Source organism: Equus przewalskii, unplaced genomic scaffold (assembly GCF_037783145.1).
Source record: "Equus przewalskii isolate Varuska unplaced genomic scaffold, EquPr2 ChrUn-13, whole genome shotgun sequence".
Taxonomy (NCBI): domain Eukaryota; kingdom Metazoa; phylum Chordata; class Mammalia; order Perissodactyla; family Equidae; genus Equus; species Equus przewalskii.
The window spans coordinates 9,241,169-9,256,150 of record NW_027228750.1 but is presented as its reverse complement, the minus strand read 5'-3'; the positions used below and the strand labels follow the sequence as shown (position 1 = coordinate 9,256,150).

The 14,982-nt window shown below is 52.7% G+C and overlaps 2 long non-coding RNA genes across 3 annotated transcripts in view; one reads left to right on the top strand and one right to left on the bottom strand.

Moving 5' to 3' along the window:
- Positions 1 to 14,982, bottom strand: part of LOC139081592 (uncharacterized) — a 116,537-nt gene that overhangs the window by 42,151 nt on the left and 59,404 nt on the right. The window lies entirely within an intron of this gene.
- LOC139081596 (uncharacterized) lies at positions 2,707 to 14,093 on the top strand. Its single transcript, XR_011536727.1, has 2 exons — positions 2,707 to 3,026; positions 13,558 to 14,093. It is a non-coding gene; the product is annotated as an uncharacterized lncRNA (long non-coding RNA).

Genomic DNA, 14,982 nt, shown 5'->3' with positions numbered 1-14,982 from the left:
TTTCCATTACTTTCACAGTAACGCAACCCCACACTTAAGACAATTTAATTTTTATTCCCACACACATCACATTTTGGTAGGATTTTACTGTCCTTGTATATACCTACATAGAAAGGAACATGTAAAGGAAACACACTGAAGTGTTAATGGTAGTTGGCTTCGCAAGACAGGAGTTGGTTGATTTTAATATTCTCCCATATCTTTAAATATTTTTGAAAATGGGATTGCTGATGGCTGCTCAGCGTTTCAACATATGGGTGCACTCTAACTTATTTAATCAAAGCTGTATTCTTGAACACATTCTCCGCTGTTGTAAGCAATGCTGTGGTGAACATCTCGGGACCTACATCTCTGCACCAGCTGGGTCCTGCAGAATTACACAGATATGAACCAAAAAGTCTCCTGCCTTCCAGAGCATGTCCTCCTTAGGAGAGGAGAGCAGACGTTTAGAGAACCAGCTACAATGTGAGACATCATGTGGTAAGTGCCTTATCAGAGGAGAGGATTCCAATGCAGGCAGGGAGCGGGCGGCCCGGAGGAGGGGGCATTTGAGCTAAGCTCCTCAGAGTTGGAAAGAAGGGGCTCATCTTCCTTGTGGCCACAGAGAGTGGATTTCAGTGTTCTACTCCAGTGGCTCCTGAGAGCTAGAAAAATGGGCCTTTGCATCTGGGCCCCCAGTCTCAGGTCCTCTTAGGAACATAGCGGCTCTCATCAGGGGACAGAAACGTCTTCTCCCCTCTACTGGAGTCTGTAAATGTCCCCATGCTCCTTCCAGCCCCACAAAGTCCACCCCACCATCAGCGCCCCTGTGTGTGCATGTGGGAGAGGGAGGGTTCCCATAGCCCCCCCTGCCCCCTGTTCCCTCTTGCTGCCCCCCAGGGAGCAGAGCAGAGGGGCCATTCCCTAACAGCCCTGAGCTATATAGCAGGCCCACAGCCTCCGGGTCCCAGCTCTCCTCCTGCCAAACCCCAGCTCCTGGGGCCAAAGGAATGTTGAGCAATCTTTGGAATTTTTCAGCGAGAAAAAAGCACTTTCGAATTCCGTTCAGGCCTCCTGAGCTGGGCATGCTGCCCACAGCCTGGAGCCCTGAGTCTTCCTGAACAGGCATCTGGGAGCACAGGGGACTTTTCCGTGTTTGTTTTCTCCTCCTGCTGGCCAGGCTGTAGGACACCATTACAGTGAGGTCATGGAGCCCTGCCCCGCTGCGTCCGCGGGTGGCTAAGCAGCTTGGAGCCTGCAGTCTGTGAGGGCGGCTCGGGTGTGCTGGGGGATGGGTGGGCTCGGCAAGGACTGCGCGGCAGAGCCCAGGCTGCACCCCTCAGGACGCCCCTATCCCATCACTTATCTCCTTCTTCCCTGGGGACCTGGCTTCCCCCAAGTGCCTTGGGGCCACCCGCTCTGTCCAGCTTTCTAGGGGCTGAAGGGACATGTGTGGAACCAAGTTTTGACTTGCGAGAAATAATCGAACAGTGTCTTGCAGCTAGTTCTCAGCTCAAACGGCACTTTTGGGGAAGCCTTCCTGACCTGGCCTGCAGCCCTTGCACAAAGTCAAGTCCCCTGTTTATACACTTTCATGACACCCTGTGCCTCTCTTCCGAGCTCTGGCCTCTGTGCATGATAATAATTACGTGTGTATTTGCTTAACGTCTGTCTCACCTATAGACTGCATGCCCCCTGAGGGCAGGAGCCCTGTCTATCCTCTTCATGGCTGTATCCTCAACACTGAGCACAGTGCCTGACACGTAGTAGGTACTTCATGGATTTCATTATGCCAAACACAGTTTCCCAAGAAGGTATAATGATTCTGCCTCCAAAGGTGCCTCGCCCGACCCCCCACCCAGGGCATGAGCTCCCCCAGGATCTTGTACCACATTTGGTGGAACCTCAAAGCATGGCCCCACTTTGAGCTTCAGTTTCCCTGTGTTCCAGCACCCCCACTCTCAGCCTCATTTACAACCAGGTAGTCAGGAGAGTGAGCAGTCATTCTTTAATTAAAATAAAGCCCTTTTGTCTGCGGTCGGATTGTAAGTACCCCAGCAAGGGTTGACCTGACCTGGCAAGGCAAGGGTGAGCTTTGCAGACTGCAGCTGTGTCACCAGTGCCCGCTGCCCCTATTTCGGGTTCCTTTGTCATCCCGGTCTGGGGCAGGCCCTGACTCCATCCACACACCTCCCGTTTATCTTCGGCTTGTGTGTAAGGTTTGAAAGTTCCCGAAACCCATCACAGGGTCATTTCATCTGTGCTCCCAACACGACTTGAGGGCCAAGGCACTACCCTCCCATTTTACAGAAGAGGAAACTGTCCCTGAGAAGCGACCTTGTCTAGGTCGTGGCCCGTCAACAGTGGGGTTAGGTTTCCAGCTCCAGGGGCAGGAGGGAGAAGGAAGGGTGCAGGTGGCGGGTGGGAGGTTGGGACCCGGGAAGGAGGGAACCCAGGCCAGGCACCTGAGGCAAAAATGCAGACATCTCAGAAGGTCCTGGAAACAAGACGGAGACTACATGTTCTGAGGACTGGGCCAGAATCCTGCATTTCGTAAACCAGACCATTTTTATGATTCTTGTGTTTTCTGTGTTAATTTCCCGAATCTTCTCCCATAGTAGGAAATAGTAAAAACTCAGGAAACTTCCAGCCGGCTTCAGCACGCAGAGGGGAGCCAAAGGAACGGGGTTGCATCTGTGCTTGCGGCAGAGTGTTAAAAGAGCCAGCGCTCCAGGGTGGGAGCTCATAAAAGGGAGGGGGCCAAGGGGACAGAGGAGCCATCTTTTCACTGTCACCCCACCCTGACCCCAGGCACCTGGAGAGGATCAGAACTTAACAGCAGAAAACCTGGGGTTTTCTGTGATTAAAAGAAGTAGGTTGCCTTAACCACCTCGTAGGGTTGTTGTGAGATTCCATCACTCACATGACAAATGTTTACTGAGTTCTAGGTGCCTGGGATACATCAGGGAACAGAACGAGATCTCCGCCCTTGTGTGGCTTACATTCTAGTGAGAGAAGACAGACCACGGACGCTAAGCAATAAATCAGTAAGTTACGTGGTATGCTAGAAGGTCTAAGCACGGTGGGAGCAGGCTAAGGGGTGAGGGGTCCTGGGTTGGAGTGGGTAGCAATGTGAACTGCAGTGGCCAAGGTGGGCCTAGTAAGGAAAGGGAGATTGAGTCACGTGGGTATCAGGGAATGAGCACCCCAAGCAGGGGGAGGCCATGTCCTGAGTGCTGAGCAACAGGCGTTGGTCAGAGGGCTGGCGCAGGGGGAGTCAGGCAGAAACTGGTGGGAGGAGAGGTCAGAGAAATGGGGTGGGTGAGCAGATCATGAGCAGCCTTGCTGGCCATTGCATGGACTTGGGTGAGTGAAATAGGGAGCCATGGAGTGTTTCATCCCCCTAGCTACTATGTTGAGACAGGACTGAAGGGGCAAATGAGAGACATGATGGGAAGCCGCTGCAATAACCTGGAGAGGGATAATGGCGGCTTGGACTTGGGTGGGGTGATAGGAGTTGGTGAGAAGAAGTGGGATGCTGGATACAGGGAGAGACGTCGGGATTTGCTGATAGTTTTGGTGGAGGATGTGAGAGAAAGAGGAGTCAAGGATGACTCCACAGTTTTTGGCCTGAGCTCCTGGAAGGATGGAGTTGCCATTAACTGAGATCATGCATGTTGTTATAGCTACTGACCGCCTACTCCGGGCCAGGTCCTGGGTCAACCACTTCGCACCCTGATCCCATTCAATTCTTACAACCCCAGGAGGTAGGAATTAATCCCTTTAGCCCAGAGAGGGTAACTAACTGACCATGGTCACTCAGCTTGTAAGTGACAGAGCCAGGGTGCCCCAGGGTGGTCTGATCCCGTGGGCAGATGTGCATCCCATCCCCAAGGCTCAGGAAACCAGTTCCTTGCCCCTCCTGACCTTGTCTGGCTTTAGGCTTCACTCCCTCTTTCCCCTCCATCAAGGGGCCTCAAAGCTACAGAGCTCCAAAGCCCGAGGTTTTATAGCTGGGGACCTCCTTGGACACTTCAGAACTCCTTAACAGGATATCTGAAATTAACAGGGGCAAGGCCAGGGCAGGGATGTCTGGAGACTTCCTCAGAGGCCTTGGGCAGACGGGTGGGCCGTGAGTCAGGGGGGCGGTGACAGGTGGGAGAGAATGCGGGGAGACTCGGCAGCTGTCGCAGTAGAAATCTGGGATTCCCGTAAACCTAGTCAGCTCCGCAACACCCCTCCCCACCAGCTCAGTACCCATGCTGGAGGCGCTGCTTTCCCACCCTGGGGATTTCCTTTGCCCTTCCAGACCACGATGTTCACAGTCCACAGGCAAAACATGTGGACTTGGAGGGTTGACCCTGGTCTTGCTCAGATATGGGGGCAGTGCATGCACATGCGTGCGTGTGTGAACACTTGTGCATGTGTGCGTGCGTGTGTGTGTCTGGGGAGGAGGATTGGAAGGGTGGAAATCCACAAGCACAGCATGACTTCAGGGGTCTGAAGGCCACCACCCCAGCCCAGGGACACCCTGGACCTCCTCTCGAGGGGGACTTGAAGTAGACGCAGAGGTGGTCCTCCTACATATTGACGCAGAGCTCTGCCCACCTGGGGCTGGCCCCATGCAAAAGCTTCAGCACCAAGCTGTTGGAGCCGACTTAACAGTTACCCCAGCCTAGGGGTTCCTGGGTGGATTCTGGGTTCCTCACTAAGGTTGCGCTAAGGAGGAGAGTTGAGGACAAAAACCTGCCACCTGCCCAAGCCACAGGGGATGCTTTGAACATGTATAAACACTACTCTGTGCCAGGAGCTTTCACACACACACACACACACACACACACACACACCCCTGCTTTAAGTCTCATAACTATGGGATAGGGATCATCGCCACTTGAGCGAAACTGAAGTTCAGAGACGTCAAGAAGAGTTCAGAGGCCACACAGCTAGAGTCCCTGATTGTACTTTCAGCTGCCTGACTTCAGGGCTGCCGAGGCCCAAGGTCTTTGACATCTCCAGCACCCATACTTCAGCCCCTCTCAACACCCTCTGCCTGACTGGGCCCATAAGTCTGCTGAGGAGCGATTCTGACTCAATCTGACTTTCTTACCAGACGCCTCACCCTCTCTGAAGCCTTCCAGCCAGTCCTGGGGTGGGGATAAGCCTGCAGGGATGGCTTAGACTTTGGGAATAGGAAGGGAGGGGATTGTGCTGACACATCTTTGGAATTTCTCTGACTTCCCTATCCTTTGGGGGCAGACAGCAGACAGGGACTGGGCATGTGGGCAAGGAAAGGGCATCTCTCTCCTTAGGAGGTGGTCTGGGGGCCGAATAGGTCCACCATCTACCCCTCTGATGCTCTTAGACTTGTTCTCTCCCTGTGCCACCCTTAAGCCTCTGCTCCAGAGCAAGGGACCTTTCTCCCAGGGCTCAATTTCAGCAAAGGGGAGACAGATGTCTCCATCAGCCCTGCAGCTGGGCTTACACCCTTCCCACCTCCTTCCCCTCCCCTTTGCCCATGCCCCTGGACCATACCCAGTTTCCCCCATCGGAGAAGAAAACACATTCTCGTTTGGTTGTCAGAACTGATGCGACCCTCCCAAGGGCAGTTGGTGGCTTGATGAGGCCCTAAATAGAAGTGCTTATCTCAAAGGACAGAACTGCTAGAAAGGGCTTGTCTGACATCATGGAGGGACGCGTTGCACAGAGTCTGCCCTGACTTTGCCAAAACTTCAGAAAGGTTTGATCTCCTGGGCTTGGGGCTTCAGGACCTTGGGAGGCTAATTCAGAGGTGCTTGGAGCCCTAAATTCCCAGCACTGATGGATGATGGCCTTGAGATTTGGGATGGGGGTGGGGATGCTGAGCTGTGGTCAGAGTCAGGTGTCTGGGATGTGACAGGATGCACACCTTCCCTGCTTAAAGCGCTGCTGGCTAGCCTCAAAACTGGGTGTCACCCCTTCTAAACTCCCTCCTAAACTTCCACGGACTACTCCCCCCGTCTGGATGTGGACTTGGCTCAGATTCTGTGCATGGGGAGCCGCTGCAAAGAGCAGGGGGTTTGTACATGCAGGAGGCCCTGGTGGAGGCCCTGGTGGAGGCCAGAGATGGAGCCTGAGAGGGGGCGGGCAGGCACACAGACAGCCTCTGTTGGCCTGGGAGATGGGAGAACAGTGGCCAGCACAAACACTGTTGTTTGCAAATAAACGATCTCAAGCTGGGAGGAATAGCTCATCTTTGTCCTGGTTGACGCTGACGTGGCTCCTGCAGCCCCCCACCCCCTGCCCAGCTAGGGTTCTTCTTTCCTTGCCTACCGCAGCCTTGGAACTGGGATAGTGGAGATGGGGTGAGGTGAAGCCCAGGCCTGAGGCACCTGGGCCCCAGACTTGAGGATGTGGTGCTGGCCCCAGTGGCCTCTGAGGTGTAAACCCTTGCACCTAGTGATCATGGGAAGTTGTGCTTAAGATCACAAGCCCCGTGCCCGTCCCAGTTGGCCTGGGCCTCTGCCTCCACCTCAGTGAGTTCTCAAAGCCCTTCTTCTCCCTGTCTAGCAACTGGGTTGCAGCTCTGTGCCATGCACTATCAGAATCCTAGAATATAAGAGAGCCTTGGTGTGTGGATAAAGAACCAGAATCCAGAGAGGTTAGGTGACTTGCCCAAAGTCACACAGCTGGTGAGTAGCTGAACTGGCTGGCTCTCCATGCTCTTGGGAGAATCCCTTTTCCATCTTTTATAGGGATCCCTCCCGGACTCCAGCCCACCCAGGAGAGCCCAGGCTGGGCTGAGACTAGTGCTCTCTGCACACATTTGGTGCTTATCAAGCAAGTGTTGCCTCGCAGGGTTTCGCAATGAGCCTTGTGTTCTGGTTACCCCAATGGACTTGGAGCTGCAGGAGGGCAGGGGCCCTCCTAGCCTAGGTCACTGCCCCACCTATGCCCAGAGTCAGGGCCCAGCAAATCCAAGCTCTGTGAGAGAGGGGATGCATCAAGGCCTGGAGAAGAAACAGGCTCAGGACGTCTCGGGCTTTCTCCCCAGGAGAAGGCAGAGCCATGAGTTGGGCAGGAAGGCGGGGAGATGTTTGTAGGAACGGAACTTAGTAAAACAGGGAGGCGGTCACATTCATTCAGATCAGTCTTAGAGCAGGCCCTGCTCACAGAGCCAGCTCAAATACTCAGAACTGAGGGCCAGTGACGTCTCCCCAGAGAGACCGAAGGACGAGGGCCAACCGGAGCCAGCAGTGACAGGATCATGCCCGGAGGACATTGAACTGGCAGAGGGTGGTACAAACAGGTTTGCAGGCCCACAGGGAGCAGGCAGCTGGGACTTTTCTGGGAGGCCTTCCTTCTAGGATTAATTAACCCCTGCTCCTCCCCACTCAGCCAGTCCATCAGCCCAGTAACTGGTGTGTATCCAGCCTTCCCAGGAGCCTGGGAGGAGCAGGGCAGACACCAGAAATAGAAGCCAGTGTCTGCCTCTGAGGGGCCTGTGAAAGCGTAGGGGAGAGTAAACAAGCCCGCACTCATCAGACTGTGGTTAAGAATGGTTCAATAGCAAACCGTGGGTGACCAAATGCAATAGGAGGCCGGCTGGGGTGCTGGAGAATCCCATCCACTGCCTAAACATCAGGCGTCTGGTGTTTTATTTCCTTTCTTTCCATCTGCCACCCCACCCTGTACACACACACACAGGCATGCACACACGTGCACACACACATGCACACACATACACAGCATGTGGCCCTACATAACAGGGCCAGCAGCAGAGGCCAGAGAATAACTTCCCGTAAATCATGACTTTAAGAGGCCTCAGCGATGTCTCAGCTCCAATCCTGAATTTACTGCTCTTGGGGCGCTCACACTGCCGCCCAACCACCCCAGGGCACCCCCAACATCTCAAATTTATGGACTGATGGACTGATTAACAGCGTGGGGCAGCCAGCACACATGGGTTGGGGAAAGATGGTGTGCAGGCAGGGAAAAACGGACAGCCACTTGGCAAAGAGCAAACGGCCTCATGTATGAGGACTTGTTCTCCAGTGAGATCTCCCAGAGCAGATTCTTTATTTCCCACTTCTGAGCCTTCACCCTTGGCCCACAGCTGGAACTTCCCCACCTCCTCTCGCCCAACAAGTCCCTCCCCTATTTTGAAACCGACTTCTAGGGAACTGGTTTCTAAGTCTCACCTCTGACTAAGCCCATCAGGATGCCCCCTCTCTGTGTATTCAGCTCAGGCACCAACTGTCAGTCATGTGGGCCAGGATCTGACTCTCTGGTCTTTCTTGTGTATAACAAGTCTCCCCTCAGAGAACTCCCCCAAGCACCTGCTCCATGCCCAGCTCTGGGCTGCGTCAGATGGAGACTGAGTGATGCAAGACAGGCCCTGCCGTCCAGAAGCTCATGGTCTCCTGAGGGAGAGAACATAGAAACCCACCAGAATGAACTTAACCTCGCAAGACAGCCTGGGTTTGATGTCAAATGAGCAGAAGAGTCATTATCTTTGTTTTGTTTTTATTTATTTTTTGTTTGTAGTAGATCTGTGTGCCATCTCTAAAAACTAGAAATAAACCAAGTGTCCCTCAAAAGTCATTACCTCTAAAAAGCATGGAAGAGGAAGAGGATGCTGAGGGCTGGAAGATACCCCAGCTCCTTGAAGAATATGGGTCTGAAAAGAATTTGGACAGATAGAGAAGAAGGGAAGGAAATCCAGGAAGGGGGATTGCTTGAGTCAAAGGGTGGAAGGCTGAAAGGGCGTAGATCCAGTCTGGCAAATATACGGCAAATACCTGGCACCACTCTTCCCTCCCCTGTCCAAGGAGGACATTGGTCCTTGATTGTAGCACTGTTTCCCACTGACTTGGAATGCAGACTCCTCAATGCAGCCATCACCAACTGGCTAAAGGTGACAATGGGAATAAGTCTGCTGGCCCTTTCTGGCCTAGAGTGTTCAGAGGCCTAAGGAAATGGATCAGGCTGGAGCAGAAGACTTGTGTGTGGGAGAGAGAGGAGGAAAGGCCAAGTCATGGAGTTGTAGGATGGCAGAGCTGGAATGGACCCTAGGATCTAGTTCCCTCCATTTTTACTTAAGGAGCCTAAGGCTAGAGAAAAAAGGACATGCTCAAGATTTGTGGGCATTTCTCTAAGGCTAGAGAAAAAAGGACATGCTCAAGATTTGTGGGCATTATTGGAAGAGGTGCTGGAGGTCAAGCCTCTTGACCGTTGGGCCACAGCTCGGCCCAGATGTTCACAGGGGCCTTGAGTGCTCAGCTGAGTTTCTCCTTAATCCTCTGCAATCTGGAGTCTAACACAGGAGCCTAAGGCAAAGGTCTTCTGAGCTCATTCTTTACTACAGCTTCTCTCCTCCTTGTCCAAACTCCCATTCCTTGTATGCTGGAAGCCCATGGTGGGGCAGTGTTGGGGAGATGGGCATGCTCAGGTTCAGTGGGCCCTCTGGGGCAGAGAGACCAGTGGACTCCCTCTCACCTCTCTCCTCTCAAAGGAAGGCACTTTCTCTCCCTGGAGCCTGCCTGAGGGAGTGAAGCACCAATGAAGGATTTCGCTCCCAGCTCCCAGGCCACAGGGAGCCACTGAAGCCTTTTGAGCATGGGAGTGTATCATAAAAGTGTCATTTACAAAATATTATTATGAAAGATTAAGCTGTCCTGTGCCCTCCTTGGAGAGGATGCCTCCCATTGGAACATTCCTGAATGAGTCTGAAGTCCTGTGGAATGGGGGTCCCTTGGACCTGAAGCTCCAACGGACAGAGTACCCACTGAAGATGGGGGGGACACTTGGAGGGGGGTCTGCACATCTGTATTGGGGTAGAGAGAAGGAGGCCTTACTCTCAGGAACAAAGCCATGAGGTTAAGGACCGTGGAGGCTCCCAGGAGGGATCAGGAGCAGAGACCAGGAACCACTCTCAGTAGTAGGGACTTTGTGTAGTTTGTACAGGCCTCATAACTCCCAACCTGGGAAGACTGGTTGCTTGTTTGGCTGTTTGCTTCCCTGAATTAGACATGCGTAAGGAAGTATGTTGTAGGCTTGTCTTTGTGGGGCAGAATGAAGTGGAGAATTAGGGAGACTGTGGCCATATCTGCAGGCAGGTTCTGGAGACTGGAGAAGGGGGAGGTGGGAGGCAAACTCCAGGCAAAAGAATGGGTGGTGGCAAGGAGGGGCGCAGAGATAAAGGGGGTCAGCCAGGAAGCCCCTGGCCTGAGAAGCGGCAGAGCTGAGCAGCAGGGCCTAGACACCTCCACTAGGCCATTAGCCTCTGAAAAGTGGGGACCATCCCCTCACCTTCCCGGGCACACTGTCCCAGCTCTGGAGACTGGGCCTCGCTTGACTAGGGCTGACTTTCTCCCTCTTCCTGACCATTCCCCAAATCATAAGCTGTTCTCCCACTTATGGAAATGGACGAGGTGGGGGGGGCAGCATTCTCCCTGCCCATGGAAGGGCCATCAGAGTGAAGGTGGAGGGGTCTGGAACCAGAAGCTAGTTTTCCTCTTCAAAGGTCACCGCTGACATCCTATTTTCCATCCTCAGCTTCCACTTCTCAGAGGTCACCCTCTCGGGGCAGCTGACTCTTGCTCAACCTTTGCTTCTTTAAATGTTATTCCCTCGGCTTCCGGCCTGTGCACCTTCACCGTTCTCCCTCTACAGCCCTAGTTCCTCTTTTCCACTTCCCGTTTAGTCTGTTCATCTTCCTGAATCCCTTAAACCAGGTGTCCCCCAAATTCCCATGGTCTCCCTGGGGGGGCTCACGGCTTGTGCTGCTTTGGTGGTCACTTGCTTGATGGTGACTCTGCAGCCCTAATTGTTCCTTCAATTCTAGGCCCTGATTTGCAAGAGCCTGCTAGGCAGGTGCACTTGGAAGCTCTCCACAATCCCCAAGCTCAACACATCCTTTGTTGGAGGTCTTCCATGGGACTTGGGAAAGCCACTCAGGAGGCTACACTTCAGGAGCTGGGTCTGGAGACAAGGCTGCCCTCGTTGCTGGGTCTGTGCCTCAATTCACCAGCATCAGGCCCGCCATCATCCTGCAAGAGGCTGCCTGCCCTCCCTCTTGTCTCTGGCCACTCTGTGTTCTGCTTTCCCCTCTGGACACACAGGATTGAGACAAGCCTGGCAGGGTGCTGAGTTACTGATGTTGGACCTGGAGGACTGAGACATCCCACTGGGGGACATAGTGGTTCGTCAATTCTAAATCCATCTGCAAAACATTCCAGTTCTGGGGAGCACTGTGTGCTGAGAGCTCACAGGAAATAAGAGGAGACCACCTAGGCTGAAAGGGGAGAAAAGTTGCTCTTTCGTTCATGCCTGAAATATTACTTAAGCTCCTTCTCTGGGTTGGGGACTGTATTAGGGGCTCAGGATACAGTGGAGAAGACAGATGATGTGTTGCTCTGGGGGAGCTTACAGTCTAACAGGGCACAGAGCAGGTGATTAGAGAGTGACACTTGCTCCAAAAGAGAAGCACGGGCTTGAGGAGAGAGAAGGACAGGGGCTGACACCTACGGGATTATTAAGAGCTAAGAGGGAAAGAGGGAGGGAAGATCGTTCCAGGCAGAGGGTGAGAAGGCCCAACACAAGAATGAGCTCACCACTTCTGAAGACCTGAAAGAAACTCAGAGTGGCTGTGGGTGTTGAGAAAGGGACCCAGAAACAGGAGGGAGAAAGAAGTAAAGGCCGCGTCATGGGAGGCTGTGGCAAGGATTTCAGACTTTAGAATTGAAACCAGTGAGAACCATGATAAAATGTGCATTTAAATAAGATGTTTTGGACTACTAGTGGCAATCACATACCAGAGACTAGAGAGGACACTGTGATGGGTAAAGATGGTGGTGACCAGGACTAGGGCAATGGCTATGGCTGGAGAAGAGTGGTTAGATTTTAGGGGGAGCAAAAGAAGGACAGAGGAGTCAAGGACATCTTTGCTTTTTCACCTATATATCCCAGCGTACGGTTAAGTGTGTCCCCTGGGAAGTTCGGTTGTGGATACATTGAGTGGAGATTCCTGTGAGGCCTCAGATAAAGATGTCAAGTCATGCAGTGTTTCCAGATAAAATAAAGATGCCCAGCTAAATTTGAATTTCAGATAAACCACAAATAACTTCTGAGTATAAATCTGTCCTAAATAGTACATGGGACAAACTCATACTAAAAAGTTTTTCATTGTTTATCTGAAATTGTTGTTATGGTGGTGAGTGGGAGGAGGGGAGGTGGTGGTGGCTGAGACTGGGAGGGGACTGTTAAATTTCCATAGTAGAAAGAGATTTTGTATAAGCTTTAACCAAAATGGATTCCTCGGGTCCTCCTAGGCTGAAGGCACCCATAGCCTGCCATCAATATGCATCAGAATGAGAAAATCTAAGATTCCTTCTCTTCTCAGGGTGACTCCAGGATCCCAAGGAAGTAGTGTGCTGGTGACAATCCAGACAGTATGCCTCATCTTCTTCCCCCAACCCCCAGAGCCTGCCCCTTCTCTTGTGTTCTTTCAACCACTCTGGCTAGAAAATTTAGTCTCACTTTCCGTATCCAATTGGTCACTAACTCCGCCTCTTTCAATCCCCTCTGCCCCTGTTCTGATTCATATCATTGTCATCTGTCTCCTAACATTACAATTGTTTCCTAAATGATTTCTCTGCTTCTCTCTCCCCCTACTTTCCCCAGTTTCTCCCCCTTCCCAAGAAGCCAAGGCCAGGGAGAGGACACTCCTAGCAGTGCATTCTCCAAATAGCCCCTTCACATAGCCATCTGTATAATCTTCCTAAAATGCTGCTCAATTTACATGACTCTTGTCCTCAAAAATTCTCAGGGAATCTCTGTGTCTACAGAACAAAGATCAAACTCCTTAGCTTGCTATTCAAGACTCCTCTTGACCTCACCCTGTGTCCCTTGCCACCCACATCTTCTACTGCTTTTTCCATGCACCGTGTGCCAGTCCCTCTGGGCTGTTTTATATTAGCTGAAATAAGCCATATTCTTTCTTATTCCGGGACTTTGCCTCTGCTGTCCCCTCAGCCTAGGATGTCCTGCTTCCCATTCTCCAGCTACATCCTGTAAGGCTTGGCTGCAATCACACCTTCTCCTTGGCGCCGTATCTGATGCTCACCACTTAGGATTAATCAGCCCTTCCTCTACAACAAAGCCAGGAGGTCGCCTGTGTCTCTTTTTAGCATGCGTTTCCAGCCTCGTGATACAGTTAGCTGTTGAGAAGTCGTTCATGTAATGTCTCTTCTGCAAATACATTCCGTTGTGTGAGACACGGAGGATACAGAGGGAGGAGACTGACCCCTGCTCTCAAGGTGCTCGTGTTCTGGTGGGCTGCCGGCGAGCTGACGGGCGGTGACAAAGCCTCGCGGTGCCTGCCGAGACAGGCAAAGCACCAGCTACCATGGTGCAATTCCTGGCTTATGTCTGTCTCCCCAGCTAGACCCTAAGTTCCTTGAGTTCAGAAAGATGTTCTGTTTGTCTCTGAGCCCCCGCATCCCCTCCCTGAGCCTGGTGTGTCATTTGTTAGGGTGAACCTCAGGCTCCAGGAAGGCAGGAGCTGTGTCTTCTTCATTCTTTTATTCTTCTCCCTTTCAGTGTCTTGGACTAGGACCAGCAGAGTCAACAGTCACTGAAATGAACGGAGAGAAAGAGCTGCTCGGAAGAAGCAGGTGCTCTGGGCACCTGTGAGTAAACAGTTGGCCTGGGATGTGTCTCGGACCAGACAAAGTGCTCATGATTCACGTGGCTGCTGTCTCAACCCAGACACCAGCGGGTCACTGCTCATCCTGGCGCAGCTCCCTGAGGCTGGCTGACTGACCAAGACCTCCCAGCCCACCCCTGCAGCCACTATCTCCTGCACATGGCCAGGTGCATAGAAGGGACACTGCTAGCAAGCAGAGGCAGGGGCAAGAACAACGGGGACTGGGCCGGATGACTCACTGGAAAGCAGAGAGGAACATGGAGATGCACCAGCAGAGGCCTCCTCCCCCAGCTGGGGACTGGGCCCCATCTTGGCTTTGGAGGCTATGTGTTCAGCAGTTGTGGCATCAGCCACTTTGTCACCCACCTTCAGGAGATGACAGAGGGAGCCTGTTCCTTAAGTGTGGCCTTGAAATGACCCAACAGGTGGCTTCTGGGGAGATGGGGGGAGAAAGTATCTGCTCCTGGGGCAGGTGCAGAGGTCTCCAGGGGGCTCTCCCCTCCCCCTCCTGCCCCCCTGGCTAATTTGTGTGTGTGCGTGCGGGGAGTTGTTATGCAGAGGGTGAAGAAGTTATGTAAAAGCTGGAAAGGGTCCTGAGTTCCTGGGCTGAGGAAAATCCCCCCAGAGTTCTGTAGTTCCCACTAGGAAATGGGGAATTCCCAGTAGCTTGTTGAGCGTGGCAGGGGAGGTGGAGGGGAGAAGGAACTAACCAGTCAGGGCTTCATTAGCAAGGGTATCCCTTCCTGAGGCAAGTCCCTGCTTATACCCTGGAGGTAGAAGTGGGCAGTAGGATCCAAGATGCCCCTTCAAGGCTCAGGATGTAGGGTGCTTGGTTCCCATGCAAGGCAAGGTGGGCTGCCCATCCCAAAACCCCTCCTCATTCTGGGCTCCTGGTTCCTCAAGGTGCCTCTTCCTAGTCCTCTCCCAACGCTCCTCCCTGGCACTTCTTTATTCCTCTCAGTCTTCTCCTCTCATTTCCCTGCCTAGACTAGGAGAAAGCGGAGGGAAGGTCTTGTTCTCTTTGCAGAGGGTCCGCAGGGCACCCTGAGAAGAGCTGTGCTCACCTGCCTGCAGCAGCCATGGGCTCAGGCTCTGTCTAGGCAAGTCACTCCATTGCTCTGAGCCTAGGCTTGTTCCTCTGTAAAATGACGATGACCCTTTGCAAAGCTGCTGTGAAGAGCCACTGTACATAAGGGCTCTTTGTAAATTTGCTTTAGACATTCAGCTATTCATTTATTCAAACATCCATTCTGCACAGTATTTACTGATGCCTATGTGCTGGGCACTGTTCTATGTGCTACAGAGGTAGCAATGAACAA